This window comes from Balaenoptera acutorostrata, chromosome 21 (assembly GCF_949987535.1).
Source record: "Balaenoptera acutorostrata chromosome 21, mBalAcu1.1, whole genome shotgun sequence".
Classification (NCBI taxonomy): domain Eukaryota; kingdom Metazoa; phylum Chordata; class Mammalia; order Artiodactyla; family Balaenopteridae; genus Balaenoptera; species Balaenoptera acutorostrata.
This window is the reverse complement of record NC_080084.1, coordinates 23,595,817-23,618,613: the sequence shown is the minus strand read 5'-3', so window position 1 is coordinate 23,618,613 and position 22,797 is coordinate 23,595,817. Positions and strand designations below refer to the sequence as shown.

General features: G+C 38.5%; 1 long non-coding RNA gene and 1 other non-coding gene across 2 annotated transcripts in view; one reads left to right on the top strand and one right to left on the bottom strand.

Annotated features, from left to right (window-relative positions):
- The window catches only part of LOC130706178 (uncharacterized), a 250,353-nt gene that overhangs the window by 167,217 nt on the left and 60,339 nt on the right, over positions 1-22,797 (top strand). Inside the window, exon 2 of the long non-coding RNA XR_009006565.1 lies at positions 12,370-12,506. This is a non-coding gene — a long non-coding RNA (uncharacterized LOC130706178). The remainder of the gene's footprint in view (positions 1-12,369; positions 12,507-22,797) is intronic.
- On the bottom strand, positions 11,018-11,124 carry LOC114236727 (U6 spliceosomal RNA). The gene has a single exon (XR_003622598.2). It is a non-coding gene; the product is annotated as a U6 spliceosomal RNA (small nuclear RNA).

Genomic DNA, 22,797 nt, shown 5'->3' with positions numbered 1-22,797 from the left:
TTACCATGTTTTGTGTGTGTGTGCGCGTGTGTGTGCATATGTTAAGAATGTTTAAGATTTACTCTCTTAACAGTTTTCAAGTATATAATATAGGACTGTTAACTATAGTCACCATGCTATAACTGGAAGTTTGTACTCTTTACCAGTATCTCCCCATTTCCCCCAACCCCTAGCCCCTGGCAGCTACCATTCTACTCTCTGTTTCTATGAGTTCAGCTTTTTTAGATTTCACATATAAGTGACATCAACGATATTTGTCTTTCTCTGACTTATTTCACTTAGCATAATGACCCCTTTTATGTTTCTCATGTCGTAATTTACCTATTTTTATGCTGTGTAACAAATTATTGTAGCTATAGTTATTTTTAATACTTTTGTCCTTTAAACATTTTACTAGAGATAACTGGTTAACACACCACATTGTAGCATTAGAGTATTCTGAATTTGACTATATACTGACCTTTATCAGTGTGTTGTCCTTTTCCATATGTTTTCATGTTACTAATTAGAATCCTTTTATTTCAGCTTGAAGAACTCCTTTCAGCCTTTCCTGATGATTTCCCTCGGCTTTTGTTTGTTTGGGACAGTCTTTGTTTCTCCTTCAGTTTTGAAGGATGGCTTTGCTGCTGAGAATATTCTTGTTTGGCTTTTTTTTCTTTCTTTCAGCACTTCAAATTCTTTATTAGATAAATTGAAGATCTCCATGTCTTGGGGTCAGTTACTGGAAAATTTTTTTTTTTTCCTTTGTTGGTGTCACGTTTCATTGACTTTTCTTGTTTCTTGAAGTCTGGCATTGCTGTCTTCACATTTCAAACAGCAGTCATCTCCTCTGGTCTTTACTGCCTGACTTCAGGAGAGAAATGCCTTCCATCAGCCCTGCTAGTGATTGCAAGGCCTTCTCCGTCCCTCTATGGACACACCTGCTCCGTACTTCTTGCTCCCTCTTGTGGCAGAATCCTTAAGTCTGTGTGCTGTCTCTCCATCCTGTGGAGCCTGGTCGTGTGCTGGACAACCTCCCTTTTGCTTCCCCGAGGGCGGTCTCTCCTGGGACCACCGAGTCAGGCCAGCTTTCTGCGCATGCTCAGCTGGTGCGGGCTGCAAAGCCCGCTGGGGCCGCCCTTGGGAGCGCGCACACGGGGAGTCGGCCGCCGGGTGGAGGGGTGTGTGGGCGAGGCCTGTGAAGCGCTGGCGGTGCCCCTGGGCCTGCACAGGCGAAGTGTCCCCAGTGGCTCTTGGCCAGGCCTCCCAGTGGAGTCCCTGACACGGTTAATAGGATCCCTGTCCTCTTCATACGTTCCACTCTGAGCCGCAGCTGCTCTTCTCCCAGCCGCCACGGCTCCCCAGTTGTGCAGCTCATGACTCAGTACCCCATGAAGTGAGAGAGAAATGGGCTTCTTTGGCAGCATCCTGCACAGCTGGGGAGAATGGGCATGCGCTCACAGGCTCTCACTTTTCCCCACGCGAGAAATCATGGGCCCAGAAGTCCTCTCCTGGTACTGAGCTTTGCCGCCGGAGGGTAGGAATGAGGCTGTGAAGTCTAACTGTTCCTCTTAGCCTCTCCAATGCAGCCTATCTGGATTTTTTTTTCCCCTTAACATTGTGGTGGAACGTCTCAGCTGGACTCCTGGACATCCACAGAGGCTCTCTGGTCCATGGGTGATTGTCTAATTCAGGGTTCTCCCAGGGTGCTTGGACCACAGCTGAGGAGCTGGAGCGGGTTCACGGGCCACATCTAGGTCCACACTGGAATTGGTTTGGGTGCCCTTTACCCGAAGCACACGTGGGTGAGGCTCCTCCCAATTACCCTGGTGTGTGGTACTGTAGTGAGTCCTCGGAAGTACAGAGTTGTTTCCAGATCTACAGTCAAGACCATGGACATTGACTCCACCACCTGGGTGCTGCTGGGTGCCTTTCCCAAGTGGCTCTCCTCCTGCTTGGACTGCACCAATTTCCTATGTGGTTCCCACAAAGGCTCTTTTGTCCATGGATGGATGCCAGATTATTGTTGGTTGAGGGGGGACATCTTTTTCAGTTGTCTCGTTGACATCTCTCCCCTAATATGTCATTTTTATGTAATATGTTTGTGAAATGACTATTTAATAAGTATTGCTATTATATTTATGGGAAGCCATGCAATCAATTTAGTATATAAAGTAATGTAACCTCAAAATCAGAGATTTTTAAATTCTAAACTGTGATCATTTCCACAATTGAGTTCATATTTTTGATGTTTTACTGTAAATTATTGCTGAGTAACACTGCATAGATTTAAAGCCAGAAGCCATAAGTTTATTTTGTAAATTGGTGTCCTTATGAAATTTTCTCCAAAACTGTTCAGTAATATATTGAAATGGACAGAAAGTGCTCAATGACTATTTTTAATATATGTGTGTATGAATGAAAAATTAAATGGATGAATGGATCCCTAGGATCTGTCTTGGGAGGTAAAATAAGGGTAACTAAGTTGAATTTCTCCTATTTTGACAAAGGCTAACTAAACAACTGGTATATTGCCAGAAAGTAATTTAAACTATGGTCATGCTGCAACAAGCATCTGTTTTATAAACAAACAAAAATATCTTGTTCAGATGGCTAAGAGGTATCTTCAGTTCAGAAATGACCAGTCTTTGATGAAATACTTCTAATTAATCTAATTGATGAATTAAATCCACACTTGAGGGACATTTTTCAACCAAAGCCTCCTAATTGTTTATCAGTGGGTGTGATTCACATTCTGCTTTATCTATGAGCGTCTTCTTGAGCTCCTTAAAGATAGCCAAAGGGAGAGGAAAAAATATTTTAGAAACACTTTAGAATGGACTTGAGTCAGTGGTAGAACAACAGTTGGTAAGTCACAGCACTTTCTAGAATAGAATGCAGATTTTTTTTTTTTTGGTCAGGGAACATAGTTCCTCATTCATATATAATTAAGAAAGACCTTTTGATCATCCTAGCTGTCCCTGGAGCTCTCTTTTGTGTGTTTGTCCCCACTCTTGCTATTCATCTCATGTACTCTCTTTTACATCCTCAAAAATACCTTCTCCCTTTCCATATTCTCATCATATATTTTTCAAATTAGCAATTTATATTTTTGAAATTGAAAATAACAAACACTTGGTAAATAGTATATCATGTTAGAACTATTGCATTCAAATACACCACTGGAATGTAGTTACTAAAGCTCTCTTTACAACTGGAAATTGAGGTGATTTTTTTTTTTAATAAATTTATTTATTTATTTATTTACTTTTGGCTGCGTTGGGTTTTCGTCGCTGTGCGCGGGCTTTCTCTAGTTGTGGCGAGTGGGGGCTACTCTTCGCTGTGGTGCGCGGGCTTCTCATTGCGGTGGCTTCTCTTGTTGCGGAGCACGGGCTCTAGGCGCGCGGGCTTCAGTAGTTGTGGCATGCAGGCTCAGTAGTTGTGGTGCACGGGCTTAGTTGCTCAGCGGCACGTGGGATCTTCCTGGACCAGGGCTCGAACCCATGTGCCCTGCATTGGCAGGCGGATTCTTAACCACTTCGCCACCAGGGAAGTCCAACTGAGGTGATTGTACATATGAATATGCTTGGTATGTCATTATAAGAAATATTATGTTGCTTATAAATAGCCCAACATAGACTTCGGCTTTTTGAACATAACATAGCAGACAGTTCCTTCAGTATCCAGTTTGTGAATCAAAGCACCACAGGGTCTTGCTTCTTGGACCATTGGAGAATCAGGTGTGGATTGGTTTCTAATTTAATGGGCTTATCAGGAGTGGTAGTGAATTAAATGTAGTGCTTTTTATTTTAAAGTTGATTTTTACCTTGTTAGGATATTTACCTTACCAGAATTAGAATCACTATGTTTGCTTTAATTAATTGGTGGGAAAATCATCTAAAGTTTTTCTTAAAACATGTATCTAGGACTTCCCTGGCAGTCAAGTGGTTAAGACTCCATGCTTCCACTGCAGGGGGCATGGGTTCAGTCCCTGGTCAGGGAACCAAGATCCCACATGCCTCGAGGTGTGGCCAAAAAAAAAAAAAATGTATCTAAAAGGAATGTATTACTATTACCGTGTGTCCAGCACTATGTGAGAAGTTACAGAAGATACTAAAGAAATAGTTTCCACATCTTGATGTAGATTTTAATCTAGTTGGGAAGAAAAGATGTATACCTTGAAAAATTAGAAATAAACTCCAAAATATGTATTCACGTTCTGGTTCACAGTTCAGGAGTCACAATTCCAATCCTGATCTGTAAAGCATGATTCAGGCCTGTAAGTCCTGCTGACTGCAGAATACCACTTCCGTGCTGTATTCGCATTATATGATGGACACTGAAAAACTGAACAGATGACCTCCCACTCTCCTTAAAAACTCCCTTATAAACTTCCCTTTCCATTAATAATAACAGCACTTTTTTTCAGGTGACTAGACATTTTAATTTGCTTTAACTCTTGTTTTCTTCTCTTGTCAGCAAGACTGGCATTTTTTTACTCTAAAAAAAAAAAGTTTTCTCTTGTCAAATCTTGTGGCTTCAGCTATCTCTCGTGTTTATTACACCCAAAGCCATACCTACTGAACTCAGTCACATGTAAGGCATTTATTAGTTCATGGCTTGGCACCTGCTAAATACTGTCCAGGTTTGGGCTGTTTTTGGTGTATTATCATCATCACTATTATCACTCATTATTATTGTTATATCAGATTGCCTCAGAGCAAAGCAAATGCACGTAATCAAATCTTTTCACCTTCCTGTGTTTTTTAAAATGTAGATTAGTCGGTTTAATCCTAAAACTTATCAATCTTTTCCTCTTCATTCTCTATATTGAATTGCTATTAATTGTTTGCCAATCTCTGTCAAATCCTTGCATCCATTTTCTTCTGTGTGTACCATATTCATCTTGGTTTAAAGACTCATTTCATTTCATTTGGATTCTGCTGTAGACTCTCAGTTTTCTCTTTGCCATATAATTCATCTTATGTATGGTAACCAGATAGTTTTTTAAAGCGTAGTTCCATTTATGTTACTTCTGTTCTCAAAAGCTTTCAACAATTTCCTTGCCTACTGAAAATTGTTCACAGTCCTTAACCTGACTTTGATGTCCTTAATATTCTGCTTCCGGGTGATGTTTCTGGCTTTATCACCTACCCTTTCCTCCTATAGTGCAGCTCATCTGAGTAGTATTTAATGCTCATTCATTCAACAAGTGTGTAGCAAAGACTTCGGGCAGGTTTCATCCTAAGTGTCCTAACACAACGTGAGTCAGAAAGACTTAAGATCACTGCTCCGTGACACACGTCACTTTGCTCACACCACCTCTGCTTCCACCTCTGAGACATTTTTGTTCTCATTTATCCACATCTTATTTATCTGATATGAAATAGATATTTTGCCTTCTTACTTACAAAGCATTCTGGTCATTCTGACTGAAAGCTCCCTTTTTCTTTTTCGTGTCCATTATATTATATCTTTTTCATCACACAGCATTTTCACTCTTGGTCTGCCTTCCATTCAGTGCAGGAAGATTCCCTGAACCCTGGACAAGCAATGTTGAAGCTTGAATAGTCTTTCTAAATCTGGGGGCTACTCTCTTTAACCACATGCACCTTTCACAACTTTCCAACTTGTATGTGGAACCAGCTACTACTGAGTCTACTGTTGCAGAAACTTATCGTTGTAAGATTAAGTGTAGAACTGCTGGCAACCACAGACACAAGCTGGTATAAGTGGACACTCTATACCATTATATGTTTTCTATGAATTTTGAAGTTTTTCCTCACTTAAATTTCTTCAAATAGAAGACTGCAAAAGGGCTGTAAAGAGGTGAAGATCAGCAGTTGCCAAAATTTTTAAGCCAAGGAAAGTATATTGTTTGAAATATCCATATAATTGAAGGAAAAGTGGTATTTTAGCTTGGCTTACCTTGTGTGATAGATCTCACTATCCACTTCATGGAATATGTGCAGACACAGCTTAGTTGCAGCCCTGTCTTAACCACTCATCCTTTTTATAATTTCAGCAGCACAAATATACTTTTTCTTTATTCCCTCTCATATCATATTACCACATAGTCACCAATTTGCTGAAGAAGTAGTTTCAAAAGAATCCTGATTTGCAGAAAACAGGTTTCCTCAGGTCAAGGTTGTGTATGTCCTAAAGTAAAAATAAAATCCTTTTCAATGATTAAACTCAGTGGAGCTGAGTGTACAGTTCAGAGAACTTTAATAGCCGTTTCTTGGTGAATGTAGAGCACCTCTTTCTGATTAAGTTTATATATAACCTGGCAAGGAGGCGAGAAGCCCTGCCTCATCTTCATTAACTGTCCACAGCGACTTAAAAGCAAAGCAAAGAAACCATAGGTATTGCTATTGGAAAATTCTGCCTGTAAATACTGTTATATTTGAAATTATGTATAGATAATTCATTGGAACAAGCTAGCCCAATAATATTTTCTTGTTAACAAAAGTTATCAATAGTAAGATGAGCCAGTTATAATGGTCAATTGTAATTTAAAATTGATCACTGATTCCTTTTTCAACATGTGTGATTTGTCAAGGGTAGAGGTATATCTGTGGTACTTAAGTGTGCAGTCCCTGAAGGCAGATAGTGGATTTGAGTCCAGTCTCTAAGATTTCCTCCTTGTGTGGCCTTAGATGGTTCATTCACTTATCCTTTTTCTAAGTCTTCCCTCTCTCCAGGGTAAAATAGGGATAGTAGTTTTACTTATCTCAGAGTAAGTACTCTATAAATTTTAGCTCATATCATTTATTAAGGAGGCATTAGCTATATTGAAGGAATGATGATATCTTTCAACATTCTTTGTGACCTTTATATATATCTGCTGATTTAATGCATCTTTTTGAATCAAAATATATAACCTATTTGACCTTATTCATCTGAGAGCAGCACCATTTAAATATACAACTAGTGCTTCTTCTCCCAGGTAATCAGTGAACAGTAATGGTCATCCAGCAGTTAGAGAATATGGTTAATTACCTGACATGAGGTTTGACTTTCAATGCCAAATAGCATTTTTAGTGTATTTTTAATAGACTTTATTTTTATGAACAGTTTTAGGCTCACAGAAAAACTGAGTAGAATGTACAGAGTTCCCATAAACCCCTCTCCCACCAATAGCATTTTTATTGAAAGTTTAATTATAGACTGAGGGTTACTTGCTCTTGTGTAATCCAACATCTTTTTTTTTTTAGTTTTCTAATAGATGTTATCATATATGTCCTAGTTGAAAACATAAAAAATAATTATAGTATTAAATTGAAGGAATCGATTCAGCGTATTTGTATTTCAGAGCAGTAAGAAATATTCATGAAACCTACAGAAAATCTGAATCATCAGAAAAACTAGTTTTAAATTTTTATGTATGTTGATGATACTCTGTTTATCAATGTACCTGTGAACATAAATGAAAAGTTTGGATCAGATGACACAGTATCCATTTCTATAATCTGAGTTTTGGGATAGGTAGAATACGTAATGTGACTCATTATAAAACAATTTTCACTTTTCATGGAAAAAGTGAATCAGCAACTCTTGTAGAATGTATTTGACTAAGGGGAAAGTATTTTACAAATGAGAAAAAAAAAACCCCAAACATTGACTGGCTATACAAATGTATTCACATGTTAGCACAAGCAAAAATTCTCAATTAACCAACACATCTCTTCAGTCCCACTAGACATTCCTCCCAGGACAAGCTCTTGCCTTTTAGACTACCAGTGATTGCTGCCAGCTTTAGTGAGATCAAAAGGGCTGAAACTTAAACTAGCCATTCCCTCTTGTTTCTAAAAACACAGCTCAATTTCTGGTTCTCTGCTCTATAACAAAAGCACCCACCCTTTCCCTTGGGGTCATACTACTCTATTGGGGCCAACTCCCACGTCACCCCTGTTCTCCTGTTAGCCTCTATCCAAACAGTTTCAGACTTTCAGCAGCATAAGTCTTAGTGGCAATGTTCTGTGAACTTTAGTACCCAATCCCTCATGAAATTTGGCTTGAATCTGTCAGTGGATATTAGGATGGATTTCATATTTAGAACCAGCACAACCATTGGTTACAAAAATTTTCCAGAGTGAGGCTTTTTAAAAGAATGTTTGAGAATTTCCAAGTAGAATTCTTTAATCGTTTTCTTTCCCTTTTTTGGCTTTTGGCAGGGGAACTGCATAGTTTTAAAATATATATATTTTTCTAATTTTATTATTTTGAGGTCCTTCAATATCTGTATGACTCTAGCTTTTGTGCATTAATTTTGATTTTTCTTGTGGCACTAATGGGTTTGTGTGTGTGTGTGTGTGTGTGTGTGTGTGTGTGTGTATGTATAATATTGTCCCAGAAAAGAGAAAAAATTATTTTCACATAGAGATAGTGTGTACGTGCACACACACACACACACAACTTGTATAATCATTATGAAGAATAAGCAGGACTTTAGGGTGCAGTCAGAAAGTGAACTTATTCCTTCCTCCCACTACACTATTTCTTTAAATCTCTTCAGTCAACCATTTTTCTTCTGTCCCTTGAATTTTCATTCACATGACTTTTCTGATTATTCACATATACCAAAGATGTACCCCAATCACTTTTAGATAGAAAGTCTCATTTCAGTAACTGTGGAATCCAGTCCAGTGTAGAAATCAGTGCTGCAAATTCATACCAAATGAAAGCTTCTCATCTCTGCCAGCTTTTTCTGCTTCAGACCTGAAGCTGATGGTAGGATGAGAAAGGCATATCCTTTCCTTAATTTTCCCAATGGGCCCTTTTACCCTCTTACCCACTCACAGAGCAGAATTAGAAGGAATGGAGAGGAGAGAGGAGGGTGAGAAGCAGGGAAGGTCTCACTGCCTGGCTTTTATGGGACCTGGTGTGAGTTTATTCTGGCTGTGCACAGATTTAAAGCTCTCTCCCGTGGTTATTTTCATGGGTTTCATGCATATTCCCCTCTTGACCCTCTGAACACAGGTCCTTCAACTCAGAACCTTGCCTCTCGTTCTGTTGGCTGCTTTTGGCTGCACTGCAGTTTCTGCAGCAGAAAGTTCATCTCCAGTTTCTTTCTGCTGAGAACGTCTCATTTTTGCAGAATCTCTTTTGGGCAGAAAACTGGACAAGCTAGTGTAGCTACACAGATTCCACATCTAGGTGCTGGGGGATAGATAGACAACTTTAACTGCACTCATGAGTAGTACCATCCCTCCTTAAGCTTGTCTTCCAGAGGCTACTATAGTTAGTCTCTTGCTTTTAGACTGTTCCTTAAGTATGAGTTACCAGCTCTTAGTGTCACATCAGCTTTAGGAAACACATATTGTGCGCTCTCCAACAGGGCTTATTTATTGAGGTCCCTTTATTAAGCTAAGAGGAGAGGAAAGCAACCCTGACAACTTTCCAAAGAAATACTCTAATTTTCAACTCATAGCCTCTTCAACTTTAATGTATTTTCAAATTCGAGAAAGGGTTATAAAACCGGTTGCCAACAAGGTCTTCTTCAAGCACTCTGTGGGCAGCTAGCACCTTACTTTGGGTTGTGGGGAGTAATTCGCTGCTGTTGTTTTGGGGCTTCAGTGGAAAATGAGACAGAAAATTTCATTTAAATATTCTGTTACAGTGGTGTCATTCACTTCCTTTTCTGTCTTATTTACTTTTTCCTACTCCATCTGTTAATTTCTAAGAGAGTCCAACTTTGTTAATGATTTTATATATATATATTATACATAATATATATACTTGTATTTTCTCTCTATTTCAAATATCAGCAAAATGGTAATCACATAACCTACGTGTTACCATTTCTGTACATAATTACATGCCATTACTTCATTAGTTGTTTCAATAAATGTACCTTAAATCTCTTTAATTAAACCCCAAGCTCTTTGAAGCAGAAACCTTATCTTGTGTGACACTTGTGCTATAAAAATTCGGAGGAAAAATAAATTGAGTGAATCATTCTTTCATAAAACTATTATGGAATAAAAATATTGTAGCTTAATGAAAACAACATTCACTTGGAGTTACTACGCTGGAGTTTGACCTCCAATAGTGCTGTTGATTAACATCAATTAGGTCTGTGGGTTTTGGCAAGTCACCTTCTTCTCTAGACCTTAATCTCATTTTTAAATGAGGCGATTTGCTCAGATTATCTCTATAGTTTCCTCACTTTTAAAATTATGTTACTTTTTAAAAAGTCTGTTTCAGAAAAAAAAAGAATAGCTCAAAATCCAAATTTGCTCAAATAAAAAAGGGAATTAGTTAAAGCATCACTTGAAGTCTTATTCATAAAAAGCTCTAATAAATTTATTTCCTTTTTCGTATTTGAGTGTGTTTTCCATATGTTTGAATTTACTGTGTACAGGTTAGGTTGTGAGATGATTCATCCCTGGGACAATTCAGTGTCTTAAGGTGTGGTCTTGATAATCGGCCTATTGAAATTTGACTCTTAGTAACATGTGTCAAGTAAATACTTTCATAATATGATTTTTAAATTCCAAATAATTAATATTAGATGAATACAGCAAAAGACTCTTAGAAATAAACCACATTGGACCACTTTTAAGAAATACTCTTAAATCAACTTCAGACATGAGTTCTTATAGCTTAGCCACCAAAATAATAAGCACTTTATCAAACCTCTCTCTTCATAATTTGCACTCTTCTAAGAATTATTGGCCTCTAACAACATTCTCAAAGAGCTACCAGGCAGGCCATTAAAATGCAAACTATGGCAAATGTACTCAGAATATAAAACAAATTGTCACTGTTCGTTTACATCCATTTTCACAATGCATTTATTTTATTTTATAAATAACTGATAGATTAGTGGAAAGAATACTTAACCTCTCATGGTTTGAAGAAAAGGGAAGTGTACCTTTAATAATCTCAGAGGAAAATATTTCCCGGAGATTGTGAATATCTAACATATTGTGCTATCAAAAGAAATGATTTTATTTTACATTCTTTTTTTTTTAACATCTTTATTGGAGTATAATTGCTTTACAATGGTGTGTTAGTTTCTGCTTTATAACAAAAAAATATGGAACGCTTCACGAATTTGCGTGCCATCCTTGCGCAGGGGCCATGCTAATCTTCTCTGTATCGTTCCAAGTTTAGTATACGTGCTGCCGAAGCGAGCACTTATTTTACATTCTTATTTGACATTTATTTGGGGCTTATTCAAGAATTCTTTGAAAAACTGCTGGCATATTCGGACCTTTAAATACATTTAAGTAATGTTTGAAGTGATCGTTGTAGGAAATAGTTCCTGTTTTAGATCCAGTTGGGATCAGGGAAGGTTTTCCTGAGGGGAAGACATGAGAACAGAAACTCAGAAGAAGTAAAGGATTTTTCATGTGGACATTCGGGAGAAGAGCATTCTTGACCTCTGCATGAGAAAAAGGTGTGGGGAGACTCTGAAGTGGGTCTGTGTCACGTGAACTCAAGTAACAGCAAGGAGACCAGCGTCACAGGGGCAGAGGAGCAGAGGAGAAATTTGAAGAGATAGCCAGAGGCCACATTTTTAAAGTTTTGAGGCCATGGTTAGATTTGGATGAACAATGAGAGGCCACTGGAGAACTTTAAGGAAAGGAGTGACAAGGCCCCTTTTGCTGCTATAGGGGATGAAGGGTAAGAGCAGGGAGAAATATTAGGGTCGAGTACCCATGAAGCATTTGTGTCAGCTGGGGTCTTCTGAGACACAAATGCCAAGCAGGATTAGGTGTTGCAAGACCTAGCTAAATAACTGTGAAGGATTAAAGGACAGGGAGCAAGGTAGGCAGGGAGAGCCTTCAGACAGCAATGCAAATGGAGACCTATGAAAGGAGAGGTCATGTGCTTTGAAGGAATCGGAGCTTTTAAACAGGGACCAGGGAAAATGGTCTTGAGGTGTCCAACAGTGCATAGAATGTCAGAGGGAAAAGCACTCATCTGTTGAGGGTGTATTGGTTTCCTAGAACTACTGTAGCACATTACCACAAACTAAGTGGCTTAAAACAACAGAGGTTTATTCTCGCACAGTTCTTGAGGCCTGAGGTCTGAAATCAGTATCAAGGACAAAATCAAGTGTGAGGACGGCCATACTCCCTCCAGTGGCTCAGCGGAGAATCTGTTTCTTGCCTCTTCCAGCTTCTGGTGACTTCCAGCATTCCTTGGCTTGTGGTCACATCCCTCGAATCCTTGAGGCCATCATTCTGATGTCTGTACGCTCCATCTTCATACTGTCTTCTCTGTGTGTGGTAAAATTTCCCTCTGTCTCCCTCTTAAAAAGATACATGTGATTGCACTTAGGGCCCATCTGGAGAATTCAGTATAACCTCCCCATCTCAAAAATTTTAACTTAACAACATCTGCAAAGACTTTTTTTCCCTCTTTTTCCCTCTATAGGTTATGTTCACCTGTAAAGGAAGATGAACAGTCACCTAAAATGTGTCTCCAGTGTCAAGACTGATGACGCCACACGCAAACCAAGAGGATATGAAAAGATCCACTATTTATACAGTGGAAGTTTCTGAGGAGGGCAGGTAGGACTCTCAAGAAGGTCTGAAATGGCCTGAAAAGCAAGGGAAGGAGACAGGCCTGAGTTTCTCTTGTGGTTGCGGGGGTGGGCCAGGGTTGAGTGAAAATTTCTGTGTGCAAGAAGGGGATCGTGTGATGTGACTTTCCCACCAGCGCCAAAAGAGGGAGCATTCATTCTGCCTTATCAGATTTTCCAGATGTGGGTACAAGTGAAGAATGAGGGGTGAGCTTGATGACTGTCAGCAGTCAAGCATCCAGAAATGAGGTCAGACTCCTCGTTACCATGCCAGGTAGCACTCCCAGGTTCCAGAGGTTAGGGTGTAGATGTGGTGTAGGGGTCGGGGGAGGGGCAATGGTTTTTCAGCCTACCGTGATGGGTTATGCTACATAAGCATTGTACTCTAGATCATGACGATCTAGATTCAGGTACAATCAGAAATTGAAGGAAATGTTACAGAAGTTAATCCTATAGGAGGTTTTTAATGAGCCGAAATCAATTTGCCTATTCTGTCGGTTTTGTTCATTGCTTTGTTCCCAACTTTGACAACAGTTCCTGGAATATAGTTGGCATTCAATACGTATTTTCTGAATGAATGAATGGATGAAAAATGGACATCATTTCTGATAAACAGAAATCGTGAGAAAATAACAGCAGAAGGTCGGACTTAAAGTTTAGGCATTTTCACAAAGTACATACACATTATTTTTTAAATGTTGTATAGTGGAAGGAAGAAAGTTTGGAGCTGGTGTATTACTTTGTGGAATTGGGTTATATTCTCACCCATATACTGACCCAAGGAATGAACCCTGATGACCAGATCGAGAATTCTGAGGCAGAACACCCTGCTTCTACCTGACATAGCTATGTTTTGTTTATCTTAACCATTTTCTGTCCTCATGTCTCCACACAGATGGTCTTCTGGCCAACTACTGTGTTGTAGATTGCTGCTCTGGCTTCCTAACCACTGAACACTTAATAGATAAGTATCACACACAAAAAGTCTCCCCAGGTGTAGTGTGGAAAGGAAAGCTTATTTTAAAAAGCAATTAAGACATTACGTGAAAGACACACACACACACACACACACACAAACACACACACACACACACACACACAGATATAATATCACAGGGGCTCTAGCTAGAAGGTATTGGACCCCTGAAAGGTGAGGGGAAGAGAAAGAGAGATAATTAATCATAACAATAAAGTAAAACCAAAGATGTTTCTTGCACATTCTCTTTTTATCCTCTAGAGATTAATTACAATAAAATATAGCCCCTGTATCTTCACGTTTTCTCACAGTGGGCACCCATTTACCAAATGACTCATTTCCAAGGTGTTCCACTCTATTTCTTTCCTCTTCAGAAACATCCAGGAAATGATGGCTCAATTGCCCTTAGCCAATCTTTTTAACCATTCCTATGCCTTGTGAGACTGCCCATCTTGAATTCTTCTTGTTCAGTGGCTGCTAAACAAAAAAGTAAGCTAGGGAACAAACATGTCATCTCAGCTGTCCTTCCCCACGCATTCAGGGATATAAGCAGTTCATTTCATCATACAGGGTGGGTGCTTTGCCAGTGAGAAGGTGTCCATTACCTCTGTCTTGTTCTTCTGTCCTGCACATCATGATACCATTATTTGACTCCTTTAAATCTGATGAAGTCTGAGAGACTTGTATAGAGGCTTCAGTTCTGTTGCTTGGCATGATACACTGTGATAGTTTCGGTTTTTGTCCTCCTGTCAGTGTGTCAGTGTCTTCCTCAGGTGAGTGCCTTAGCCTCCAGGGCAGGCCCCGGACCTTGGCCAGAGTTTCTAGAGAGAAATCTGCTCTAGGGCTTGCTCATGGGCTCAGAGAATCTTTCAGAGCCTTCAGGGTTTCAGTTTTCTTTAGTCCTGTTCTGCTCTCTCTTAGTTCCGCATGATTCAGGATCTTCCTGGTTTGCATTATTGGTTTTCCCTTTTCATTTTGTCCTGTTCTGGGCTTTCTATTTGTGACAGCATGGGGTTGTCTGAGCCCCAGCGCTGAGTCTCACATCCTGATCCCTTTATATGTTTGGCATTGTGAATCCCTGGGGTGAAACAGGGACAATATTTCTCTGCAACTGCAGATTGAAGACTAGCAGTCGTGAGGGAAACGATGCCGCACAGGCTCTTTCAGAGAGGGAACCGTGTTGATCCATCCACAGCATCTGAGAGGGTTACAGCCCCCGCAGTGTAATCCTTTGTGGACAGTGCTTACAAACGTCTACTCTTTTATTACTGTGTAGTAAAGCAGAGTCACCATGAATGGCCATTTCCCAATTTAAAATGTCCTGTTTTGCTTGGTCTTCTGTGGTACTTTGGCCACTGGTTATGTACAAGGATTTCAGCTATTCTATTTTCAAACAACCATGGTCTTTTAGATCTAACTATCAATTTAATGGCGCCAATGACCATCAAAACAAGGAAAATTACACAGTTAAGTCTGTCTTTCTTTCAGAAAGGGAATCATTTTGCATTCATTGTGGTACTGGGCATAGTCTTTCCCCCCAACACTTCTGTAACCATCATTCACACAAGAGGGGCGAACTAGGAATGCAAAGGCCATTTTATTTTCAGTGTCTTGCTTCAAGTAGGGAAACTTTCTATAGCATCATTTTTAGTACAGAGTGAACCAAGTAGAAAATAATAGCTTTCCAGAAAGAGAAAAAAAAGAGTAAGCTTCACGATGGTGATGAATGATGTGCACGTGGAAAAGGAGTAGACACACAAGCACACAGGAGAGGGAAAACTTTTATTATACCTCGGATCTGTGTGAAGCTTTCATTTGGTGGAGTTCAAAGCACTTTAGAATAGTACTTTTATGGAATAAGGAGAAAGGTAGCATGAAGGAAAAATTAAGGAAATAAAATGTTACTTGATTCAACTGTATATTTTAAGGGGAAAAATTATGATTGAATCGTACCAATGGAAGTTTGGATTAAAAATCCGTTACCTAAGATGGATGAACATTTTCAGGGCCCCAAACTATGTGGTAGGAGGACAAAACAAAACAAAACAACTGATTGTACCAAAAAGGATGAACGCTTATATTGTTGTCATTAGTTGTTAGGTGCCTTTTAACATAGAAAGGAACTAAACTTGATTTCAAAAATAGCTTCATAATGAGGTTTTAGAGACTACAAATTTGAAGTTTGAACAGGCAGAATGAAACTATTCAACTACTCTCCCTGTAGTGTAAAAGCTCAACAGACATTTACTGCGTTCCAATCTTCTGATACTCTTCTAGGTCCTAGAAATCCAAAGATAAATAAAAATACGGTACTTGACTCTGAAATGGTTCCAATGAATAGAAGTGACAGACACATAAACACATATGTGACGCATAAACAGTATTTTTCATAGCATGGGATATGTGTTGTGACAGCGATATTCATAGTGGGCTCTATGAGCAGAGAGGTGCACTTATTTCAGCCTGTCATGAGCGTTTAGAAGAGCATTCCTGAAGGAGATGGTCGTTGAATGTGGTTTTGAAGGAGATTGAGTCTGATACATGAAGACAAGTGAAAAGAGTGTTTCTGACATACGGCAATGTAAGCAAAGATAAAGAAAGATGAAATAGCACAATATATAATCAAGGATTAAAAACAAGCCACTGTTACTAGTTTGTGAAGCTCATTGGGGGAGTGGTAGGAAACTGAAGCTGGCGCTTGCTTTGTATGCCATGCTAAGGAACTCGGATTTTATCCTCCTTGATGCTACTTGCCTCCAGACATTTTTGATTATACATCCATTTTAGTAAAACTTTTTTGAACAGTCACCTCTAGTACATCTACATGTATTTATAAATATCATGCATGTTCTGTTGTCTGTGTATTAGATATTAGTAATTTATTTCATTTTGTGGGATAAAATAAAAATATGTGAAGTTTCTAATATTTTCTTCTACGTCCCAGTTGTCTTTTCAGTCCCCTTGAGGACAGTCATCTAGGTTGTTTACAGGTTCTTTGGGGAGGGGGCGGGGAGGGAGTGAGGTGGTCAGATTTGCCTTTTCTGTCATTCATTCTGTCCACGTGTGGAGGATGGAGTTGTGGTAAACAGGGTTGATGAAAGGAAGGCTAATAACCAAGGTATTACAATAGAGCAAGCAAGAGAAAGTGAGGCTCTGACTCAGAGCAGTTGTGGAGATGAAAAGGAGAAGGTAGATGTGAGAAATATTTGGGCGTTAGAATTGACAAGTCCTGCCCATTGAATGGGGGTGAGGAGTGGATCTGAGAGGTGAGGGTAGAGGGATGGGAGAAGGAAATGAGTAAATTTTGTTTGCATGACCAAAAGAATAGTGGTGATGTTGAATGAGACAGAGAATTCCGTGGATAAGCAGATTCAGGGGTAAGAAATTGAACTTATTTTTATAGAGATTTGTTTCCTTTCAATTTTCTCTATCCACAATCTTCCAAAATTTGTTGTTTTTCTACTAAACAACCTGTATCATTCTCCTTTCTTTCAATGTGAATACATTGTCTTTCTCTTGCAATCCAAGAGCCTCTTTTCCAAATGCCTTCTTGTTATTTATAATACATCTTTTATTCTAGTTTTATAGATGAATTATTTTCCCTAATATATTATTTTTAGTCAGCACAGGCTCTGTTACTGTTTAGAAATAAATGACCTCACAGTTTTCGTGGCTTACTATAAATAAATTTATTTTTTGCTCATGTAATTTCACTTTTTTTCATGTGCTTTTATCCCAATGTACATTTCAAAGTGGGTCCCAGACCAAAATGACCATTCAAGTGCAAGTGATTTATTTTATAGGTGATCCCAAGAGAATAAGAAAGTGAGACAGGGAAGAATAAAAAAGCCACAGAGCCTCCATTTTCAAGCGAGTTATCACTATGGACAACTGGAGTTTAATCTTCCTGTGGAACTCTAGATGCCAGAGTGAAATATGCACCTGAGTACTCCCACCCAAGGCTCAAGGGAGTTGTGATAATCATACATCAATTTCCATCAGCCATTGGTTGAGGCTGCACCAAAGAGCATTTATTCTCCAGTATTTTAGGTCTAGAGGGAAAGTGGCCAGAATAGCTTCAGAGTCAGAGAAAAGCCTGCACGGAAAAAATGCATGTGCTGGCATTTGCAAGTCGGAGAGGACTACGTTGATGTGGTGAGGCTAAAGGGATATGGAGAGAAACCCACTAAATCCATCAAGGAGTAAGCAAGAAATGAACAAAGAAATAGGAAAAAACACTGCTGAGATCATTTAATAATTTTATTTTACCACTGTTTCCTCCAAAATTTGGCTAACTCCTTCTTCTAGCATCTACTTGTGATAGCTAATGTGGAAATTTTACAGCATGCATTAACTTGAATCACACATTTGTAGTTACTAGAACACATCTTACTTTTTATATCTCTATGCTGTTTCCCCATTTATCCCTGATTTCTCTGTGTATGAAATGACTCATTTGTCAAGACCTACCTTAAATGAGGTTTCCCTAAACTTTAGTCAAAATCAATCACTCCGTACTGGGTGCTCTTACAGAATTTTACCCATACTTTCATTTTGTAATCTTATCACATTATATTATAATTTACAATCCGCTTCTTAAAAAATTGTGAACATCCTCAACGTATGTATCGTTCCTTACTCATTTTTACTTATCCTGCAATTGTCACTCAAAGAAGGTTTGCACACATAATAAGCAAATACATAAATAGTCACAACACTATTCCCTTGCAGTTAAGAAAGCTAATCCTCACATTCTTCAATGTACTTTTGGAAATGTCTTAATAAATATTTTTTGTAAATATGGAGCATTATTATTATATATGTTAAGGAATTTATCATTATATAGTTACATATAAAATCACTTATTTTATCAAATGAGCATGATTTTCAGAGTTATTTAAGAGAAAATTAATTTTTTTAACTTTTTATTTTATATTGGAGTATAGTTGATTAAAAATGTGTTAGTTTCAGGTATACAGCAAAGTGATTCAGTTATACATGTATCTATTCTTTTTCAAATTCTTTTCCCATTTAGGTTGTTATGTAATATGAGCAGAGTTTCCTGTGCTATACCATAGGTCCTTGTTGATTATCCATTTTAAATATAGCAGTGTCTACATGTCAATCCCAAACTCCCTGACTATTCCTTCCCCCACATTAACCATAAGTTTATTCTCTAAGTCTGTGAGTCTGTTTTGTAAATAAGTTCATTTGTATCATTTTTTTTTAGATTCCACATATAAGCGATATCATATGATATTTCACTTTCTCTGTCTGACTTACTTCACTCAGTATGATAATCTCTAGGTCCATCCACGTTGCTGCAAATGGCACTATTTCATTCTTCTTAATGGCTGAGTAATATCCCATTGTATATATGTACCACATCTTCTTTATCCATTCCTCTGTCGATGGACATTTACGTTGCTTCCATGTCTTGGCTATTTGTAAACCGCTGCAATGAACATTGGGGTGCATGTATCCTTTTGGACCATGTTTTTCTCTGGATATATGCCCAGGAGTGGGATTGCAGGATCATATCGTAGCTCTTTTTTTAGTTTTTTAAGCAACCTCCATACTGTTAAGAGAAAATTAATTTTTCAACCTCTAATAAATGTTACAGGATCCTTAGGAAGAAAGCATTCATGAAATTAAGCTTAAAGTTGTTATTTCTTACTTTAAAGAACAAGAAGATTTAATAAAGAGATGTAAGGAGTAGTCACAGATTAAGAGCATCCACTTCAAATTGTAGAAAAGAGTTAACTATGCTATCATTTAACTTTTTATATGAATAGCAAAATGATAGAAATGAGAAACTTGGAATACTTGTGAAGAAAGTATGGAGAAACAGTTCCCGTTTGGTGTCTGTTCTGTCAAAGTTTTTGGCTCTGCTCAGTATATCTGGTGGTAAAATTCTTTTAAATTCTATCTAATTTAAAAAGCAAGGTCAGTGTTTGTGCCGCAGCATTTTCTTTGCAACAATTTGTTATAAGAGAAATTACACTGACAAATCTCATGCAACACATACGTTACACAGAGTGTCCTGAAGAGTCAAGAGTTTTTTAAAGCAGGCATTGGGGCTACATTGTCATAATTAAAGTTCTTAGGCAGTTTTGCCACCATCTCAAACCACCTTCAATTTTTTCTTTCATAGTAGTATTTATCATTTATAAAAAGGAGTTTCAACCTGTCTTTTTTATACTATAGAAGGTTCATTGTCAGAATAGATTGGTCCCAGAATTACTGCAAGTGGTCTTGGGCAGCAGCAGAGCTATGCTGGGGCATGTATATATTTATTTTATGTATAGTTTTACCCATCTTGAAGCAGAACTGCATGTGCTGCTCTCAGGTTTGATGAATGAGGTGTGGTGCAGACAGAGGAAAGGTGAATATCTCCCAAAGCCAGACCTCTGAGGTTCATAAATTATTTGTAGAATACTTCATGTGCTGCTGCAGTGGTCAGGGCCAGTTTCTAATACAGAGAGAAGAGCTCTCTAATCACACCCTTCCCCTCAACAGAGAAAAGACTGGCATTTAACAGAGAACTGTAAGCCAAGAACAGGATAGGAGTGTGTCTGTAAGGGTAAATCTCCACTTAGGACGGGAGTTGCTTATCATTTACAGACCTTGAGAGTTTCCTGCCAGTTTCATGAAGCTACATAGTAACAGCAATAGCATCTTAAATTTATCTAGTATTTTTTCCATAATATCCTGAAAATAGTTTTAATCTATTACCAGCACTTGATAGATCTTTATAACAATAAGTAGAAAAAGGGCATATACTACCTCTGGGTTCCATATCAGAAAACTATTACTATTTTTGAGGGGTCAAAAATATGTACATTTAAACATTTTAGTGCCAGGCCAGTAGTTGGAATTGACCAACAGCATTTTAAAATTTAGAAAAATAGTCAATGATTATCCCATTGGGTAAGAAACTGAGACTTAAAGCACTCTGTAGTATCTAGAGGTTTTCTGATCCAAAAATGCAGATGGATGCAAATAATCAAATTATCATTTATAGTCTTTATTATTTACAAAAATAATTCCTATAATAAAAAGCAAGTTAAATTATCAGTGTGGCCATGCCATAGTTGACATGGTATTTAGACATCCCAACAGCATGTGCAGGAAACAAATGAAATAATCATTTGTTGATAGAAATCTGATACAGTTGCTAAAATCATTGATAGCAGAGTCCAGTTTTAGGCATCACATTGCATTGCTTCAAGTTTAGACTCGACTTCAGAAGGTTCATTTGAGTAAAAGCATCTGTAGATACTTAACCAAGAAACATATAGTTTATTGTTTAATGGTTCCAGAACCCCTCAGAGGTAGGTTTTATTAGCTTATGATCTCTGTCAAAGAGAGAGCTTAAGGCTTCCTCCTACAGCAACCACAGAGAGTGGGAGTTCCTAGGGGCCAATGGCGCATGACCAGTTTTGTGCACACCAGGAAGTTGTAGGTTGGGGCGAGAGAGCAAATAGTTAAAATTCCCTTCTCTTTGAGGATCACTTACTGAAGTTCAAGGACTGGTGCAGTACAAGGGACCTGAGGCTGCCTCCTACAGGAAAATCCTCCTCTACAGAAACATCCAAAAGAAAAAAAAAGGTTATGGCTCGAGGGCTGCCTGGGGCACAATACAGCCTGTGGTTTATTTGGGAAGTAGAAGTTAATAATTAAATTATATCAGCTTCTTGGGTGAAAGGACCTTGTCTGTTTGGCAGATGTTTAAGGACACTGACATTTATGTGACTCAGAATAAATATTCGTTAAAATGGTAAATAAACAAATGAAAGCTACCTGCATTTTGCTGCTCTTCAGATAGGCCCATATATTAATGACTAGCTGATTTTCTAATTAATTTAAGTTGATTTTCTCATTGATGTTCTTGAACTCACTCATAATTGAGTATTCTAAACTTTAAGAACACATATGTATAATGTTATACACTTTAAAAATAGGGTTTAGTAAAGTAATTTTCATTTTTAATAAAAAAATGCCAGCCATAAACATTTGAATTTTTTTTCTAGAATTAGTCCATTGTCTAAAAATTTATTCACCCTTAGACTGGCACAGTGATTCTCAATCAGGGGTGATTTTGCCACCCAGGATACATTTAACAATGTCTGGACACATTTTTAGTTGTCACAACTTGGGGGAGAGGGTGTTAATGGCATTCAGTGGGTGGAAGCCAGGGATGCCGCTACGCATCCTACAATGCGCAGGACAGTCCCCTCAACAAAGAATCATCCAGTACAAAATGCCAGTGTTGCCACTGTGTTATTTAATCTCTAGAATTCATAGCTGGTAGATTTTTCATTGTGAATTGCACACTTCTTTTTCCTTTTCCTCTTCTTTTCCTTACCTCTATGCTACTTTTTCTTCCTCGCTTAATAAAGGTAAGAGAATCAGTGATCCCGTACAAATTGCTCACCTTCCTTATTAGTCCTATCAGAGCTCTATTTATAACACAGTGCTTACGTTCTGTTCCTGTCACATTGCCCATATTCAGCTTCTTCCACAGTTAGAGGTTCAATGCTCATTACCAGGCCCTTGGCTACAATTTTTCATGTTACAGCAACACGTGGTTCACTGATGTTTGTCCCATAGTAGATTTTTCAAGCAGTTCCCATGGAAACAACGTTCCCTTATCTTTGAACATTCAAAACCAGTTTGTGTTGCCTTTATACTTGAATAAAACTACCGTTTGATATAAAATTCCTGGGTTGCACTTTCTTGCTATAAGAACCATGGGTCTCACTTCTCCTAGTGTTGAATCCTATGACACCACTGCTTCTGTGACAACAGATTCAAGTTGACGTCAGGCTCACTAGACACAAACAAGTTTTAACCTGATACTTCATGTACCTGTCTTTATAGAAAGATACAGAACATGAGATACAAGTGGCACAGCAGCTTAATCTCAAGGGGAGGCTCAGCGGTGCCTTTTGCCCACTCACCTTTATGGGGCATGTGCGGTTGCCACAAACAAAAGTCAAAATGCTTGGAGGTCACCTCGATACTGAGAAGCCACTGCCTTGATTTCCCACCGTCTTTTAAGTTGTTCTAGACACAAAGGCACAGAAAGAGTGGACTGCTTGGTTCCAGTGGGCTACCTGGAACAAAGGAACACAAGAGATGAAGAAGACATTTCACCTTTATTTAAATCTGTAATTTCCAAGTGTGCCTGTTAGCTTTGGATGTTTAAGAAACGATCCCTAAAAAATAGTAGCTTAGAAGAACAACGATTTATTAACTCAGAGTTCTGCTGAATAGTTCCAATGGTCTGGGCTGGGTCTAG